Source organism: Nyctereutes procyonoides, unplaced genomic scaffold (genome assembly GCF_905146905.1).
Source record: "Nyctereutes procyonoides isolate TBG_1078 unplaced genomic scaffold, NYPRO_anot_genome, whole genome shotgun sequence".
Lineage (NCBI taxonomy): Eukaryota > Metazoa > Chordata > Mammalia > Carnivora > Canidae > Nyctereutes > Nyctereutes procyonoides.
This window is the reverse complement of record NW_026575142.1, coordinates 27,857,351-27,877,860: the sequence shown is the minus strand read 5'-3', so window position 1 is coordinate 27,877,860 and position 20,510 is coordinate 27,857,351.

The following is a 20,510-nucleotide window of genomic DNA, read 5'->3' as shown; positions in this document are numbered from 1 at the left end:
GAATGCCTACTTCATGGAATTTTTGAAAAGATTAAATTATGTGACAAAATATAGGTAGATAACCTGCTACAGTGCCTGACATACAGTGAGAGCTGAGTTATGATAGCTATGATATTTATTAATATATTATCAGGTCCTTGCAAGTTTTTTGTGATTCATTTCTGTATTTCTGCAGGAGCAAGCGTTGCCTGGTTCATGGTCTATGTTACATAAATAGACTTTAATTGGCCTAGAGGTTTCTAGCATTAGAATGTGACAGTAAAATTCATTTGAACATAGCCTTGACCCAACTTTCCATCCTCCTTTTCTAAATCTGTTTTTATTAAATATCAAGGATTCAGAATGTAAGCATTTGTTGGGTTTTCTACAGTGTAGGATTTAGAAGACACCATCCACCGGTTGTAAGCAGAATTCAAGTCAGAAAATGAAATGAACACAGAGCTTAAGGCCACACAAAAAGAAGGCTGTTCTCATCCACCTCCCGGCTGCTCACTGGACAGATCCTCTCTGTAAAATATACATCGGCCAACACGATCTTCACGTATTCGAAGAGGGTATTACATACCCTGTGAGTCAGCCCTATTTTGGAGGTGAATATTTGGGTCAGATTTCCCAGAGCAGAGAGCCTCAGCAGAGGACCACCATGTGCTGCGACAGGATGCAGCTTGTTTGATATGTTGAGGACCAGATCCTGGCCAGCCAGGCCCAATGCCATCCTTCAGTATGCTGCTCACCAGCAGATCGTGGGCAAATCATTTAATCCTTGAAAGCCACAATTGCTGATGTGAAAAATTAAGATTAGGATAGGAGCTGCCCTCGGACGCCTCTTATGAAGACTGCATACGTGCCTAGCCAGAGAGCCCAGCAGCTGGTGTCGGACACATGCTCTAGAAAGGGCCTGCCGCTGTGATTGATCGAAAGTCAGGGTACACTTATGCTACTCACTGGTCACCAAACTAGTTTGCCCCACATCTCCTGGGCCCTTCATTATTATATATATTATATATATAATATTATATAATATAAATATTCCAGGGTCACAGTCTTTCACAACCAGGCGTTCATTTGATATGATTGAATCCTTTCAGACTGAGTCTCCAGTTAGGGGTTCTTCAAAGACAATGCCTGGCGAACCCAGACCAAAGACATCTTGTCACAGAATGGACATGGGCTGCGAGAACCTGAGGGCGAGCAAGGAGTTTTGCACTACCCGCAGAGAACCAACACAGTGCGTGCCAACCAAATATGCACTTCATAAATGTTTGTTGAATGAATAAACAAGGCATCTTGCCTAAATTCCTTCTTTTATAAATGAAAAATGCAGACCTCATAGAAGTGGACATTTCATGAAGCAGAAATTAAGGCATGAGAGAGGCAACAGAGTCAGGCAAATAAAAGAGAATATGCTTTTCTCTCTCTTTTTTTTTTCCAGATCTCTCTCATCTTTTTCTCTGTATGTCTCTGAATCTTTCTTGCTTCCTTGTTCATTAAACTACCTGGCATTAGTCAGTAACTATGTTACTGTTTACATACAGTAACATATGTTGTTTACATACTAAATGAAGGAAGATTAAAACTTCGAAACACATCTCTTAAAAAGAAAATAAGCTGACCTCAGTCTTGAATTTTTCTGTACATCTCTATGATAGAAAACTGCTTTTATTTGGCTCTCTTTGGGTTAGTAGTGCTCAGGGATGAAGAAGTTCTCAATTTGTAGACTAACTGACAAGCAGCTTATGTAGTTAATTTATGTAGTTCTCTGGCTTTCATTTTATTTCTGCCTTTTGGGGCTCCTGCCCAGCTGCTCAGGGATGATGGGGACTTTGAGCTGAATCTATAACATGTAGTGTCCAATAGTTTAATATCCTCTACAACATCTGCTCCAGCATTTAACTATTTTCTTTTTGAACATCCCTAAATCACGAATAATTCAGCACTTCACAGGGGGCAGCATGCTTTGAACAACTCTGAGTTCTGAAAACAGCCTTGGGTGGAGCTGAACTTTCATGTCTCAAAGCTTTCACACAGTTATTGTTCTTGATTAAACCCTTTCTAGCCACACATAACAGATCCAGTCTGTCTTCCATATGACAGTCTTTCAGATATTTAAAGACAATCTTTATGCCCATCCCTGTCCCCCAAGTCTTCCCTTTTCTGGAATAATCATCTATGGTTCCTTTAGCTATTCCTCATGTAACATCATATTGATTTTATTTACACTGTTCAACATTCTTCTCTGAACATATTCCTATTTGCCCATGTACGGGACTGATAGTGGGAAGATATACAATGCTACAGACACAGTGTATTAAAATATTCAAATAGTTTCACTGTGATTGATTAAAAAAAAAAAAGCCATGATTCTAAGTCTCTCCCTGAGTGCCCACCACCACCCTTCCCTATCCACTGGGACCCTCTTGACGTCTTTGTGGCTAATAACCAAGGATTTTTCCTAAACTACTGTCTTATTGATTGGTAAATGACTAAATTGTATGCTAAACATTCCAAAGTATCTTTTTAAAGGTAAAGTCTAGAAATAACAAAAATTTTTTAAAGTTTTAAAATCCAGAAATTCTTCCATGCCTCACACAATGGCAAGTGTTTTCAAACTTTATTCTCATTTAGCTGTTATAGCATGACTGTAAGTAGTCAGCATTATTCCTTTTTTAAATTTTTTTATTATTTTTTTAGTCAGCATTATTCCTGTTCTATAAATGAGAAAACTAAGATCGTCAAAGGTTACATATTTCACAACTATTAAATGTCAGAGTTAAAAAACAGATCAATGGTCAAATAAATTTGGGAAATGCTACTAGTTCTTTATCCTCTTACAAATTCATGATGAACTTGAGCACATTAAAGATTCTTGACAGCCTTCAATAAAGAAAATGGTTTACCTACTGTATTTGAGGTTTGACTCTTCTTGTTTAATACCCAAAAACACTTTTAGTGAACCAACACTTTAATTATTTTGGAAGCTGATCCTCATTGTTGAGTTATGGTAATCTAAATGATGACTCAGAGTGCCACATATTTTTCGTGTCATTGTTAAGGATCAGCTCGCTTATCCCATCCATGAAAAATGCGTTTTGAACCCAAGCGGACAGGAACTTAATTTTATCCCTTCTATATTATCATTCATTGGTCGAGTCATGTCATTGTTTCACCTTGTCAATATCACAACTCTGTCATTTGTTTAGTCATTTTTTCTCTTGGTATAACTTATCCTCGGACTGTCTAACCATATTCACTACATCTTCAGATCAAGAATTTAAAATGTTAAACAGAATAATTGAGGACTTCCATATCAGCTTCAACATGTAATGAAGTTGGAAGTCATCACTTCCATCCTTATGATTAAAATATCTCAGTAAACTAAAACTCAATGATTTTCTTGTACCCACCAGAGAACTGAGGTTTCAGGACAAAACATTACCCTGTAATCTGGAGACACACAGTTGATATGTTTACTTAGAGCAGAAGGTACTTGAACCATAACCAGCAGGAACATTTACAAAGTAATTCTGACAATTTTCTAGAAGCTGAGTGAGGATTAGAGGAAAAATTCCTAGGGGTCACAGTCTTAGGGGTGCCCCCACACATTTATAAGCTTTACCTCCAGAAATCCAGCCAGGCTCTCATGGTGAAGATCTGAGAAATATTCCTTATTGTCTGTGCCAGAAAATGGGGAAGAATCATCATTGTGAAATACTCTATGGTCTTCTCCATAACAAAGTCCTACCTTTGTGGGGAAAAGACTTTCCCTGAGCCTTGTTCCAACTAAGAGAGGCGTTCTCCTAAGTCCATCCCCTTCTAGCCTTCCTGTACCACCTAGGAGAGAAATTAAAAAGGTAGGCCACTGAAAAATCAGTTGTGAAGGTGACAGCCCAGAGACACAGTACAGTCTCAAAGACTGAGATTTAATCATAAAATTATTAAATGTTTCACACACACACACACCTTCCCAACAAAGCAATGGGGCTCTGGTATAATAATATTGGATTACAGATGAAGGGGTTGCAAGACACAAAGTGTCTCTGAAGAAAAAAGTGCATAGGGAAACCCAAGTCAGGAAGAGACACATTTAAGAAAAAATCTGAAGCCTCTGGTACCTAAAGCTCTAGTGAGCATTAAACATAGCCCAGGGATGCCTGGGAGGCTCAGCGGTTTAGCGCCTGCCTTCAGCCCAGGGCGTGATCCTGGAGTCCCAGAATTGAGTCCCACATCAGGCTCCCTGCATAGGGCCTGCTTCTCCCTCTGTCTGTGTCTCTGCCTCTCTCTCTCTCTGTATCTCTTATGAATAAATAAATAAAATCTTTAAAAAATTTAAAAAATAAACATAGCCCAACTGCTAGCCAGATTAACATAAATCCTTACATGAAAGGCCTATTACTTATTTACCTGTCTGATTTTCAAAAAAAGTTTACAAAGCTTACCAAAAAGGAAGCAAAAAAACACAGTCTGAAGAGACAAAGCAATCCTCAGAACCAGACTCAAATATGCCACAGAAACTGAAATGATACTGAAAATCAGAAAGGGATTTTATAATACAATTTCAATGGCTAATATGTTAGGCGCTTTAATGGAAGAAAAATAGAAATTTGAAACAAGAATTAAAAGGAAATACTTGAAATAAAGCAAAGAACCCTGTAATAGAAATTAAGAATGCCTTTGATGGGCTCATCATTAGACCCATGACCGCTAAGGAAAAAAATCAACAAATTCAAAGATGGGTCAATGGTGACTTCCTGAACTGAAATGTAAAGAGAAAAATATTGAAAAAGATGGTACAACGTCTAAGAACTACAGAACAATTTCAAAAGTCATAACATATGTGCAATTAAAGTATCAGGAGAAAGAGAATGGAGCAGAAGGAATACTTGAAGGGAAAACTACCAAGAATTTTCCAAATTAATGACAGACATCAAACCACAGATACAGACAGATCTGAGACTACCAAGCAGGATAAATAAAATAAACGAAGCAAACACCTCATCATCTCATATTCAAACTGCAGAAAACCAAACAGAAGAAGAGGAAAACATGCAGAAAGCTGGCGGGGTGGGGGGGCACCTTGTCTAGAGAGGAACAAGAATAAACGTGACAGCAAGCTCCTCATCACAGCCCACGCAGGCAAAAAGTATAGAATGAAATAGTCAGATTGCTGAAAGAAACAAAAAGCCACCCACCTAGAACGGCGTTCCTGTGACGTTATCCTTTAAAAGTGAAAGAGAAATAAAGACTTTGTCAGACAAACACTGAGTGACTTCATCAGCAGCAGACCTGTCCTGCAAGGAATGCGAAACATGGGTGAACCCTGGGAAGCAACCCTGAGACCCTGGTCTTTGGGTGATGCTCCTCTGTTAAGCGTCCCTGGTTTGGGCACGTGTGGGCCGTGGTGCCATGGGGGGTCCACCACCACTTTCAATAGCTACTTCTCCATCCTCTCCCCAGACACTTAGGAAACATTGCAGTCGCCTGTGGAATATCAGATATGCTCGGAAGGCAGGCGATGTTTTTTCACTTTCTTTCTTTCTTTTGCTAAAAAACGAAATGATGAGCTCTGTCATGAATCGATCATAGTGAACTTCTGCTAATCCTCTTCTAGGGTTTTATGAATCATCTCTTTAATAATTCATCCTGGAGCCTTGCCCAACATTAATTTAAGGTTCACTAATCTGGAACGGCTGAATACATTCTTCTTTTGTCTCTCTTTTTAAAATGTGAATCTACATTTGCATTTCCCTACCTTCCACTTCCCCTTTGTCCTTAAAATCTCTTCATATAGCCCTGTCCTCATTTGCACCCTAGGATATTGTTCTCTGGGGCTTGCTTTTCACATAGCACAAAATTTGAACTCATTTTTAGCAGGACTCATTATCTTACACTATTTCATCCCACCCTTATCTTTATTCTTCAATACTAGTGCTCGCTCTATCCTGTGTAGTGTCGGGGTCAGTCTCTCTCACAGAAAAGACAAAGCAAAATATTTATTAAAGAGTACTACTCTGCTACGTCAGCCATCGGCTTTGTACCAGACTTAGGACACACTGCTCTATTCCTGAGCCCGTTCTTACGATGATCTTGTTCTTGCCCTAAATGCAACTAAGATCTTTTCATCATTGTTTTGTTTCATCATAAGTTGCAACACATCTTGGACCCGACTCTTTCCAAATCGATCTTCGAGTCTTTGCTTTCCCCTCCGTTGTCACCTTGTATATTTTTTTAACGTTTAATCTCCCATATTTCCATTGCTCCAAAATGGAGGTCATCTGAGAGTCTAGTACACTTTCTAGTACATCCACATCAAAGCTCTTTCTCCCTACATCTGTTTCACTCTCTACAAATGCATATGAATAAAATGTATTTCCACTCTAGATCCCTACTGAAATAAATCCCTAGCAGAGGCTGAACACCTCTCTGGTTAATCAAATGCCTATTATTGAGGTATTGAAATAAAGAAACTCAGTTTCCTGATTCTTGAAGAAAAAAAATATATTTGCTAATTTCTATTGTTATCCACTTACTTCAAAAAACTCAGTGAATTAAGTCAGAGAAAAAGCAAATACTATATTATACCCCTTATACATGGAATCTTCTAAAAGCTGAACTCATAGAAACAGCAAAATGATGGTTACCAGGGCTGTGGGGTGGGAGAAATAGGGGGATATTGGTCAAAAGTTCAAACTTCCAGTTATAAGATGAATAAGTTCTGGGGAGCTAATGTCCAGCATGGTGATTATGGCTAATAATATTATGTCATATCCTTGAAAGTTGCTAAGAGACTAAATCTTAAATATTCCCACCACACACAACACAAAAGTAATGATGTGACATGATGCAGATGTTAGCTGATGCTAATGGCGGTAATCATTTTTTCAATATATAAGTGTATCAAATCAAAGGACTGTACATCTTAAACTTACATAATGTTATAAGTCAGTTATATCTCAATAAAGCTTGGGGGGGGGAGATTAGAAAGAGCCGGAAATAATAGTTGTATAATGTATAACATAATGATATAATATAATGGTCTTATAATGGAAAGGGCTTTGCTTTTCAAAAATCTGGGTTTATATGTTGTCTAACACTGACTAAACATAGAAAGGGTCTCTTAACCTTTTTGTGCCTTTGCTCCCACAGCACTAAAATTGGGTTAATAAATGCATATGGTAGGGGCGCCTGGGTGGTTCAGTCAGCTAAGTGTCTGCTTTTGGCTCAGGTCATGATCCTGGGGTCCTGGGATTGAGTCTCGCGTTGGGCTCCCTACTCTGCAGGGAGCCTGCTTCTCCCTCTGCCTCTGCTTCTCTGTCTCTCATGAAGAAATAAATAAAATCTTTTTTAAAAATAAAAATGAATGAATGAATGAATGAATGAATGAATGAATGAATGAATGAAAATGCTGTTAGTGCTAATATCCTAAGGTTCTTGTATGGGTAAATAAAATAGTGTACATGAGCTTAACCTTAGAGCCTCAAGACAGTGAATTCCAAAGTGTGAGACATGATGTTTTAGTTGGCTGTTGAACATGAACTAAATAGCATTATTAAGTCACATAGTAAGAAAGTTATTTCAATTCTCTTTAATCTTTCTAATTATATAAAGAAGAAAATTTCCGTTTGGCACTAGCATGGTTTCACACATTTCTAGCACTTGTTAATCTCCCTTTTAAACAGAGAGAGACTAGGTCACAGGCCTCCCTTCAACTGGCAACAGCATTTATCTATAATTTATTTTTTTTAATTTTTATTTATTTATGATAGTCACAGAGAGAGAGAGAGGCAGAAACACAGGCAGAGGGAGAAGCAGGCTCCATGCACCGGGAGCCCGATGTGGGATTCGATCCCGGGTCTCCAGGATCGCGCCCTGGGCCAAAGGCAGGCGCTAAACCACTGCGCCACCCAGGGATCCCCTATCTACAATTTAATTACAGTATTTTCTGTTTTAATTATATTGATTTTTAACATCATCTTCTATTTATGGCAAGCAATATTTGTTTTTAATTTTCCATTTCTTTTTCAAAGAAACTAAACTTTTTAATTGATTCATTTTAAATAACAAGTAAAAACTAGTACAGATGGATTGAGCTTTGGCAAAAGTCATTAGTGTATAAAAGACTGAGGAAATAGCTATTACTCAATGTACACATTTTTAATGTACTATACTAGCATTATCAGTGAAGTTTTATTCTTATGAAGTTATTTCTTATTATAAGAAAAAATAGTTCTTTGATGCTTGGTACATGTTCCTTAGACTGATTCTCAAAGCTCCTTACCCAGAATTTTAAAAGGACTCATCAATAAATGATAAAACTACAACTTGCATTTGATATCTCATTTTTTTTTTCTCCCTTACGTTAGGGGTAATATCCTGCCTCCTTTGCAGGTCCTCCAGTAACCACCAGAGTGCTGAGTGCACAATTGTTGCCAAGTAAATATGCAAATGTTTGAATTGACATTTAGGCATCTATGGAAAGTTTATGTTTAAGGTATCAGTGCCCCTCGGCCCTCCTCAGAGTACCTCCAGATGTTAACTACCCGGACCATTTCCACACCTAACTTCCACTCTCAAGTTTGAAGTTACAGCTCAGATAAATTAAAGACAAAAGAAGCCAGCTGGGACCATCATAGAATCTTCAGCTGTAAGTTGATTCTATAACGTGCACCAGTACCCTGCAAGCAGTCTGTGAGATGTCTAAGACTAGATCAAGAAAGAGTACTTTTCTCCATAGTTTATGTATGCTAAGCCTTTTTACCATGCTATACTGTCTTCTCTAATTCCTTCCCAATTCAGTTCCAGCTCCCCATCCCCATGACAACACATATCTTATAAAGAGAGCCTTTATCAACAGTCATAGGGGAGACCTGTAATTTTACTCTTCAGGGATCTCATCCACACCCATATTCTCTGTGGGCTCCTGACATTTTTAAGGTCTGAAATACCTGAATCCTATAGAACCAATAGGAAAAGGAAAATGACTCCTCTACATTCTAATCACAAAGAAAGTTGCTTAAAGTCCTAAGCCAAAAAGAAATGCAGAATGTTTCCAGAACCTTATCAGAGAAGATATTTAAATATTCATGAGAAGCATTATTTGTCATTAGAATATCTAAAAGGAAATCCAAAAGCTGCAGAGAAAGGCCAGCCAGGGGTAGATTTAAAATCCTCTGCCCTTGAAGCCAGGTTAGCAGGCTTCGCACCAATTCCATTTGATTAGCTTCTTCTTTAAGCCTATATAATCCTCTCAACTAGTACTGTTTTTCCTTTATTTCTGACTCTTGGTCTCAAGGCCCTTAATAAAAAAGTGACATGGATGACTGCCAAAATAACATAATTGGCTAGAATCCAAAATTCTGACATTTGTCTGGCATGCTAGGTTGTTCATTGGAGCCTAGATTTCTGAATCCTCTGCACACTGGGCTGGCTGACTGCTCGCTGATAACAAGCTTTCCACCAGTCTTCCATCTGCCCTCAAGTAGGAATCTGGTTTAACTACTTTGTGAAAGACCAAGCTCCATTTTGCCCATAAACAATTTCCGCCGTCATCCTCCCCACAATCCAGGGAGGTAGGCTTGCTGGCTGCTTTATATGAAGGAAGAAACCTGAGCTTAGAAAGTTAGGTAAGTCACTCAAGGTTATGCAACTTGTGAAGGGCAGAGCAAGGTTAAAATCCAGGTCTGTCTGAATACAAAATCCATTCTCTTTCTATTATAGCAGCCCGCTCCATAATAGTGTTATTCATAATGTCAATCTTAAGAATGTCTTAGAATATTAAAAGGAGTATTTCAATTGACTTGCATCCAATATTAGCTTATCATTTGCCCTAAGAAGCAACTATTCTTCCTAGCTGTCCAATCAGAAATTCAACTCTCGAAAGATATTTAGTATCCTCTCTGGCCACTTTTGAGGGTGAAACATCTCCTTTGTTAAGCTGCTATCACTATTAGTTCGTGTAAATGTGGTTAGAATCAAAGATGGCTACGAGGCTCTGACCCCTTCTGCAGAAAACAGCAAATAAATGGACTTCCACTTCTTGCTAATGCTTACGGTCCATCATTCAGATTCCCAGGTGTCTTCTGTTCAAGTTCTGGTTTTCTATTTTTCTACTTACTTTCTCTGTGTGTGTGTGTGTGTGTGTGTGTGTGTGTCTACCATGGATAGCTTTTGACTGTTTCTTTTTGGTCAAGTTCAAGAAAGTCATACCTCTGGAGCCCATTAATAGCATTTCTAACAGACCAACAGCCCTGGGAAATGGAATAAGCATGAGCAGCCTGCGAACAACACTCCTCCCACAAATGTATATCAAACCTTGGGAAATAGTCTATCGGCTTTCTCAAAAAAGACAAGATTTCAGCCAGAGAAAAACAAAACTTGGAACAATTGGCTGCCTTCTAAAAACTTCCATATGTAAGTCTGTGACTCCCAAATTTTCTGACCGGGAATGCATGTCAGCACCTGCTTATTGCAGAGGCAGCCTGGAGAATATGGATTTTATATTTATATATAGTTCTTCATGTTCCTAAATAGTGTTTTCTTTCCTTCACCGTATCCTTAGGTCAAAACTCTATTTACTCTCCGAGACATGCCCTCCTTCTACATTTGTGCCACCCTTCCCTGAATTCTTCTAATAAACCAATTGTTAGAAGACACCCCAACAGGATCTCTTATACCAAGAATGTTTCTATGAGGTTCTAGAAGTGTTTGGACCACAGTTTTCTGAAAGCCCACTATTATCATTTATTGGAACAGCTTATCACCACCACTCTTCAGTTCCCAGTAAGAACAGACTTTCACTTCTCTCTGAGGAGAAAGCAGGGTGTCCTAAGTCACAGGGAACCTGCTATATCCCCCACAGTGGTTTCTATTGTCTGGTTAAACCCTGACTGATATGGTGACATAATTTAATAAGAAGTGAGATTGAGAATTTAGGCTATCTGACTCCAAGACCCATGCTCTTTTTACCAAGAAATAAATGGCACATTTGTGAAGTTAGGAAAATTCCATCTCCTTGGTTACTAACGAAAGTTTAGCCCAGAACTGGACAGCACCTAAGAGTCATTCTAGTCAGATGCCCTCATCTTACAGATGAAAAAACTGAGGCCCAGAATTATTAAGAGACTTGCCAGAATCATCCAGAAAGAAAGTGGAAGGGTGATAACATGACCACAAGTCTTTCAAGTGATATAAAAGGAAACATATTGATTAACCCATTAACTTCTGTGTGACCACACAAGAAGAAAGAGTCCTATAATTAGATACAAGGGGGGTGGGGTTGGGGTCTTGCAATGAAAGGGAGGACAAATTAGGAGGAGCCTTAACTTTAAGAAGGAAATTAGGAGTAGAAGAGGGTGTTAAAGATTAATGCTGTCTTCTCTAAATTTTGCCCACATATTTCACACATACACAAGTTATTTATTAAAGTTATGTATATTTATGGGAATGAAGGTATGTGTCTATCATAGCTTCCTTCTGTAGAATTGAGGAAGCAAGTCTGCCCTGAAACAGCAAAGGAAACTGTGAGGCGTGAAAAGGTAGGGATACTGATTTCCCGCCTGCGCTTGAGAGGATCCAGATCACCTGCATCCACTCCCTGGGCAAGTGAAGGGCTGACAAGAAATGGGCACGTATAAAATTCTCCAGAGCAATGGTGCTGGGGGACTACAGATTCCCAAAGGAGAGGAAAGGTGGACTCAGTAATTTCAAGAGTTCTCCCAGTACACAGGGTCCTAACATAACATTTGCTGCGGATTAATTATTACCAGAAGGAGGAATGAGAAAGTAAAGTGGATTCGAATATTCGAATGACTGTGAGTTGTATTTTAAAGCAAACCTGCGAGTGCAGCCACAGCTCCTCCTCACCCTGGCTTCCTTCCCCCTGACCACCTCACTCTTCTCTGGGTCACTGCACACTACAGCCGAACGAGCAGCTGGGGCCTTCTCTGGGACTGCCCCAGACACCTGGGTGGGGAGACACAGGGAAGCACTGCTACTTCTACATGAAGAGAGGATCGCCGAAATAGAGAAGTTGCAAATATGGTCCTAATCCCTGCCTCATTTTCATGTATTTCTTTAGCCCTTCTTGCAATTTCTACCACAGGAAAAGCAGAAAGAGACAAAACAAAACAAAACAAAATAAAACCTGAAAAGGCTTTGCAAATGTTGGCCAAGATCACTTTGAGATTGTCTTCAACTGAAATAATTACTTTAGGGGATCCCTGGGTGGCTCAGTGGTTTAGCGCCTGCCTTCGGCCCAGGGTGTGATCCTGGAGACCTGGGATCGAGGCCCACGTCGGGCTGCCTGCATGGAGCCTGCTTCTCCGTCTGCCTGTGTCTCTGCCTCTCTCTCTGTCTCTCTCTCTCTGTCTGTCATGAATAAATAAATAAAATCTTTAGAAAAAAAAAGAAATACTTTTTTGCAATAAACTATTCATCTCAATAAGTAAGAGCTGTGTATCTGATCCAGAGGTTGGGTTGAGACAATCAAAGAAAGTCTGAAAACCTGAGACTTAATGCGATTATACTCTAGGACATGAGAAAAGAAGGAGGGCAGCTCCAGGCCTCATGATGCAAGACAAAGAAGGCCAGGTCAATATGCTTGGCAAGCACTCTCAAGAAATGGCTGTTCAGTTGAACTTAATCAAAACTAGCTAACAAAGTAGAATTTCAACTCAATATTTGAATATAAGACTAAAATAACTCTAGGTAAAGGTGAATACTATGAAGAATGGAGAAAGGATCATGGAGGAGTCTGGTAATTCCATTGGAAAATTGAAGACAAATGTCAACATTCTTGTGGATTTAGGTGACTAAGTATAATGACGTGAAGAAAATTCGTAAAGAGCAAGCTAAAAATTTTAATAAAAGAGAGCAGAACAAGAGGAAACCTTGAGCTCTCTCTATGGGTCAAAAATATCACCTTTAATAATCAAAATAAACCTAGGAGACGAATAATTTTATTTCTACTTCTTGGATTAGGAGGCCATGATTCTGGAAGATTCATAACATGCCTGAAATCACAGATACTTGTGTTCCTGCAGATGTTCTACAAAATGAGTTCCATGGCAAATAATTTTCTTGAAAAACAGCTCATACTTTTCTGTCTTCTAGAGATTAGGTCCTGAGAAGTCATGCAGAGATCAGTCTTTTTAACCTTTTTAATATCTCTTTAATTCAGAACTTCTCAAACTTATAACATGATGGGAAATGTATGTGTGTGTGTGTGTCTATGTTCTTACTACCTTTGTGAGCACATGAACATTCCACGGGAAGCATTTGGGAAAAGGCAGCCAAAGGTTACAATAGAGCTAAACCAATAAGACTAAATTTATTACAGATAAATTTAAATCAGATATTAGATATTTTAAGTCCAATTACATAAGAATAAAATTCAGGTCATCCGTGTATTTTTTTCTTAGGATTTTATTTACTTATTTGAGAGAGAGAGAGCACAGGCAGGGGGAAAGGCAGAGAAGCAGACTCCCCACTGAGGAGCCCTATAAGGGGCTGAATCCCAGGATCCTGAGATCATGACCTGAGCTGAAGGCAGAGGCTTAACCAACTGAGCCACCCAGGTGCCTCAGACCAAGGATGTATTTTTAAATGCCCAGGAAAAGAGCTACCACAAGTCCAAAGATGATGACAAAGCTAAAGTTAATGAAATCTTAGGCTGCATTAATAGGAGTATGCTGTCTATATCAAGGGAGGTTGAGGCATACATCTGACCCTAAATGAAATTTTGAAATAGAATGTTGACAAATTAAAGGAAAAACAGACATTGATGGCGAAGTTGAACATTCTGGAAACTATATCATATGGCTTTACTGTGGAATCTGAAAATATGTTAATTGATGTAAATATTTGACTGGAGGTGTGATGTTGCTAAGATATGGTAGTGACATTCTTCCCGTAGCTAAGATTGTGATGAGGATAATGGTATAGACTTACTCGGTGCTTTCTTAGAGTCCTGAACTAGGAGTAACAATTTATAGTTATATGGGATTAAGTTTAAGTGTCACATAATATAATGATTCAATAAGCTGTCTCAGAGGAAAATGGACTGACGGAAGATTAGGCTTATTAGATAGTCTCTTAGAAGTCACCAAGGAATAGAGGTATTTTTCCCATTGCCTCACTTAATAGGGGTACACTGAAAATTCAGTAGTAGTGGAAAAGGAAGTCCCAGAAATGCCATAGTCACGTTTAAAAAAGAAATAAAAGTTTATTAACTGATTTCCAGAATTGAATAGCACCTTTGTTTCTCAAAGAACTGTTCTGTTGACCCCATCACGACTTCAGTCATTAACTATGTTTGGGACAGTGCTTCCCTCTTTGCCACTCTAACTGCACTGACCTGCCCCACAACCCACAAAAGCTAATGCTTTTCCCTCTCATGGCTTCCCACACTGCGAGGCAGGAGGAGCGGCCTGGTGGCTTCTGCTCACTAGTTTCCCTGTTATCTGTCTTCTGACATCTGTGTCTCCGATGATTTTCTCTCTGACTCGCCTTAAAACCCCCCTAGAAGATAATCCAATCTCATTGGATTGGCCTGTTGGCATCCAGTAGAGCACAGCACTGTTAGATTCCTCTTACCGCTGTCTGACAGATGGTGCGCTCCAGTCAGTTGCCTTTGAGACAGCCGCAGAGCCATGATCCACTCAGCATGAGCAGGGTGATGTGATCACATGGCAGCAAGCACTGCAACCTATATGAGAGACATTATTAGGAGGGTATATAAATGGCAGACACTTGAATGACCCATCTAATACCACCATCCCATAGGAATACTCTAGAAGGTACTTCTGCTCTGTATGAGAGATTAAATAATATCTCTTGTATGGTTCCTTCTAACACCAATGTTCTATTGTATTAGGACATAACTCTAACCCATTATTTTTTCTTCATGTTGATAAACTAAATGTTGAGTCTTAAAGAAATAATGGATTACTGGTACCATATTTAATACAAAACATAACTGAACATAATGTTACTTCTTCTAATAAAAGCTTCTAACCCAGACCATTTACTAAGAAGTGAGACAAAAGAGAAATGAGAATAAGGTGTGAGTGCACACGGACACAAGTATCTATTTTACATGTTCCACCCTGGCTCTTGCTGAACTTAAGCAGATCTCAATGTCTCTGAGATTTGGTTCCCTCATTTGAAAAATAGAAACCATGACCTAACTTTCAGGGTATGGGAATCAATTTTATAACATGAGCATGATGATTCTGTCTAAGTTGCAAAAATTTCTGTAATGCCTTAAGCAATAATCCACAAATGATTCACATCATGGAATTCTATTTCCTTCAGTATCCAGTTAGCAAAATACATTCTTTCAAGCAACTGGAGAAAATTGAGCATTTGGTATTCAGAAGAAAATTGGGCATTTCAAATTTTCAAAGGAACAACAACAACAAAAAATCAGGCATCCTTTGAGGTGATGACCTTACTGCTGGCCATGTTCTGCCTTGATTCTTAACCTTTCTCTTCGTCACGGTTTACCATCTGATTTCCTTCAATGATTGATAAGTGTAGAACCACCAATTATTTGATAGTTCATATTAATCTCTGCAAACCAAATTGAGTTACAACTGAGACAATAAATCCTAGAGGAAATACCCTAGAGACTGCCATGACACATTTCTTGTTCTCTGACATAAGCAGAGATAATAATTAAGAATTACATGAGATATTACTAAAAATAGATTTCCTGTGTGGTTTTTGTCATACGCACATCTAAGGCTTTTTTGAAATGTTTATTTTAATATGCTGCACATTTAGCCTCTGGGAAGCATTTCACTGAGTAGCTGGGAAGCTGCAGTTAATTTTTGGTTACTAAAAAGACAAGTGAATGGGTTATTTAAACATCTTTAGGTCCATGACAATAGATTTGTCTGAGACCAATCTCCCATTGTGGCTAACTCATAAAGAATTTACATCAGAGTAAGAGATGCCGTGCATTTTTTTTCCTTAATACACAATCATCTTTAGACATTCATTCATTTAACAAACATTTTTGAACATTTACACTGGACTATGGCATTTCTTCCAGGCTGAGGATGAGTGTCCTACAGTCAGTCAACAAGACAAATGAGTGATCTGCTCTCATACACTCACGATTCTGTTTTAGGAAGGCAGATTGTAAACAAGGAAATAAATCAATAGATAATTCCACATGGAATTAACTGTTAGAAAGAAAAGAAAGTGGGTAACAGAATAAGGAAGAGCAAGAGAGATGAGGATGAGGAACTTATCTAGATAGGGTGATTATGGTGGGCCCAAAGAGGTGAGCAGCTGAATGATGACAAGCCTGCCACCTGAACACTGGGTGACAAAATAGTCAAAGCACAGGGAATTCCAGTGGCATGGCACATCTGGGGAAGACAGGCCAGCATTGCTGAAGCACAGAAATCAGAATGCAGTTGGAGATGTGGTCAGCGTGCAGACAACAGCCAGATTCTGCACGGGCGTACGCCCTGTGATGAGGAGTTCATACCGAATCTAAACTGAATGGGAAGCAATTAGAGTGTTGGCAATGAAGCAATGAGATCTAATTTACATTTTTAGGAGGTTAGTCTGATTATTTGGGAGATAGGAATGGAATTGGTGAAATCATTTCAGCTTTTGAAAAATTTAGTGGCACAGATCAAAAAACAAGCTAATGGTTTGGAGCACTGTTACAGGAGGGTGGGGAGAAATGGTGATGGTGAGAAGTGGTCAGATTCAGGACATGTTAAGGAGACATAGAGACAAAGCCGATGGATTTTTGATGTGACATGTGAAGGAAAATGAGGAGTGGAGGCAGCAATTTCGGAACCTTATCCCTCAGTTTATTTTATACTGGTCTCTGCATTGTATAGGCTGGTTCTGTGATCACTGTAGGAAGACCAGAGAGCCTAAATCATCTACTTTTTTTCCTATATAGTAACAGATGATTCTACTTTTTCTTTCCATTTTACACAAGACTATACCTTTTGCACAATGTTGCATTAAGCACACAGCCCCACTACCTAATTTCAATAAAATTTGGTCGACCTAGATGTAGATGATGAAAAGAGAAAACAAAATAAAAGTTTAAAAAATATGTAAAGGCAAGGAGGATGAAAGAAATAGAGGGGAGAAGCCTGAATCATGCCTGGGGAATACAAAAAAAGTTCATTTCTGATCATCAGCTCCTGTGTACTTTTGAACTGAGGAAGTTTTAAACTAAGCAAGTTCAAAAGGTGGCCACGACAGCTAAAGTGTCTTTGTTAATGGAAAAATTTTAAACTGAATCTACTCAAGACAGGCATATCTAGGAGTCCTCTAATGAATTTCTCAGTGGGGGAAAAAAATCTAAACCTGATCCTTTAGGATGTTAGTTTTCTTAGTGAAAGTGGAGTCTAAGGAACCAACTTTCATGAAAGGAAAATGCAACAGAGAATGAGGGCTGCAAACCACTGCATTTTAGACCTTTCTCCTCTTTTTTTTTTTTTTTTTTTTGTTTTTTGTTTTTTGTTTTTTGTTTTTACTTTCCTTGTCATCTAATCTAGGAACCGTGTCAGGCTGCCAGGCAACGCAAAGGTCTGAACTCTTTGTGACCAGTGACCAGAGTTGGAAATAATCACATTACATCCGTCAGAGCTTTGTATTCGTGGAGGTAAAAGGTAACGATCAAGAGGAGAAGTGTGCAATCTGTATTGCGGTGACAGGGATAATGACCAGGACCTGCTGTTCTCGATAGAAGAATAATTCGGATCACAGGATGAGTCCTTGAAGTACAAATACGATTGCACAGGCTTCCCATAGAAAGCCTCTTCCTTGAACTTCACCGTCTTGGTATTTTGGTAAACCTAGTTTCTCAGCCTTATAAATGATGTGAGGGAATTTCAATAAGAATGTCACGAAAGTAGACTTGGGTCGTAGAAAATTTTATAAAGCTTTACTTCGGTAAGTCTCAAGGTAATTGTAAACATCCAACTTTTATCAGTTCATTCCATCTGGGAGACAGATCAGCTGCTTTTAGCCATCGAATAAAGAGCAGAAGGAATCTGAAGACTCAAGGCTCTGAACTCTGTTAACTCATTTTTTTTTTAGCAGTTACAGAAGATATTTTGTCAACATGAATAAATAAAACAGAGTGGCCGTTGAATTAAAACTGGAGGTATTACTTCATTAAATAAGTATTTATTTAGAACTATTATGGTAAAGTGGCCTAGGTAAATTGGATAATGGGCCTGGAGGAAGGGACACAATATTTTTTTTTAACAGAAATGTGGAGAACAAGTTTTTCTTTTTTCTAGTACCGGTGTGCTCTTCTAGAAGCAATATTTTCCACTGAGGGAGGAAAAAGAACTAGTATGTAGGGATGGTAAAAGAAAAGTCTGGAAAAAAATGTCAAATGCAAGATGCTTAAACAAGATTACGGCAGAATGCCTATAGTTGGGCTCCTTCCCAGGAAAGCCCTATGGTTCCGCACAAACGAAGCACAGAGTATCTAGTAAGAAAGCCGCGTCTGGTGGGGGGGGGGAGCAGGTGAGGGGGGCAGGGTCCCCAAGGCACCTGTCCCCACCGCCTGACCTGATCACCTTCAAATCATCCTGAAAACCTACCAATTCGGCCTGAGATTTAAAGAGAGAACAGCTGGAAAGCGGCGGACACTGGCTTGCACCCCTGATCAGGCAGGAAGGTGGGGTATGGAAGATCCCGGGGGGGGCCCGGCTGGGGGGCGGGGGCCCGGGGACAGGGGAACCCCCAGCCGCGGGGACCTTACCTGCCCCCGGATTCTCCCGGCGGAAAGGGCTCCGCGGGGGCTCGGGGGGGCAGGGGGCTCCTGTCCCCGGGGCACTGTCGGGGGGTCACCCGGGGGGAGCGCACCCTCACCGGGGAGCTCAGTAAAGGGGGGCGCCCGGGGCCTCGGGGAGAAGCCGGTGGGGGGCTGCGGGCGGGGAGCTGCGTCCTCTGCCTTCGGGCCGCGGTGGGAGCGATTCCAGCAGCGCAGGCCCCGGACCCCAGGGCGCGGCGGGCACAGCCCCCCTCCTGCGGCTCCCGGGGCGAGCGTGGGGGGGCACAGGACGGGGGACCCTCCTGCCTGGGGGGCAGGGGGAGGACACAGGACGGGGGACCCTCCTGCCTGGGGGGAGGGGGAGGGCACAGGGCGGGGGACCCTCCTGCCTGGGGGGGTGGGGGGAGGGCACAGGTGGGGGACCCTCCTGTCTGGGGGGAGGGGGAGGGCCCAGGACCGGGAGGACCTCCCCGCCGGGGGCCCCGAGCTGTGCAGGTGAGCGCCCCCCAACCCCGGGGTCACCCGGACCAGAGCGGACTGGGAGCTGCAGTGGCCACTGGGGAGCTGACCCCTGGGCTGGGGAGGGGACGCTACCCCTGGGACTGCTCCTCTTGGTGTCACCTGTGCCTGGGACGGAGCAGCCGTCAGGGAACAGGGGCGTCCCGGGTCAGCAGCGCCCACTGAGCCCGGCACCCCGGGGGGCATCTCCCCAGGTGCACACACCTGGGAGTCAGCACAGCCGCCCCTCCCCGAGACCAGCGGGAAGGCCGGGGAAGAGCGGGTCCGGGAGGAGCAGCGCTGGGAAGCTCCAGGGGAAGTCGACGGATTTACAGTACAGAGAACCAGAGGGGACCCCTCTTTGGTTTGTTTTCTTCCTTTTTCCAGTACAACTCGTTTTTTTATCAGACTGTAAATTTCCAATTTTTTTTCTCTTTTCCCTCCTTAACTACAATATCTTACCACCTCTTCATTTTTAAGATTCTTTCTTTTTGACTTTCATATTTCTACAATTACAGGCCTTAGATATATTTTCCACTTCTAGATTCCCTTCAACATACTCAATTTTGGGAGATACAGAGATATGTTTTTTTTTCTTTTGTGTTTTTTGTTTTCTCTGCCTCATTTTGTTCTACAACGGCGGAAGTTAATACCTTCTAACACATGACCAGCAGCACCCAGACCAAGTGGTACACCAGGCTGCTTCATTCTGTGAGATTCCTCATTCCCATTCTGCCCCCCTCTTTTATCTCCTTTATGTTTGGGGGTCAATGTTGAGGCCTCTACAAGTTTTGCTGGTTTATATAAATTTGTGACTGAGCATCTTCTAACATACAGAACTTTAATATACTCAGAACCAAGAGGATTACCCTCTAGGACCCCTCAGGAAGACAACATTCTCCTCCACTACAACTTCATCACCACCACCATCTCCCAGTACCCCCCTTTTTTTTTTTCTCCTTTTTTTTCTTTTTTCTTTTTCTTTTTCTTTTTCTTTTTTTTTTTCTCTTCTTCTTTAGGATTCCTGGACATTTATTTTTTACTACTTTGTTTAAAAATTTGTTTTTCACTTTAGTGGTCCTTTTGTTTTATTTTGTCATGATCTTTGTCTTCAATTTCTGGTCTCTGACTTTGGCAGAATCATCCAGGGTGAAATTTATTTAGGTCGTGGTTGATATTCTTGACGCAGTCTGCTAATATAGCCACCTTTGCACTGAGCAAAATGACTAGAATGAACTCACCACAAAAG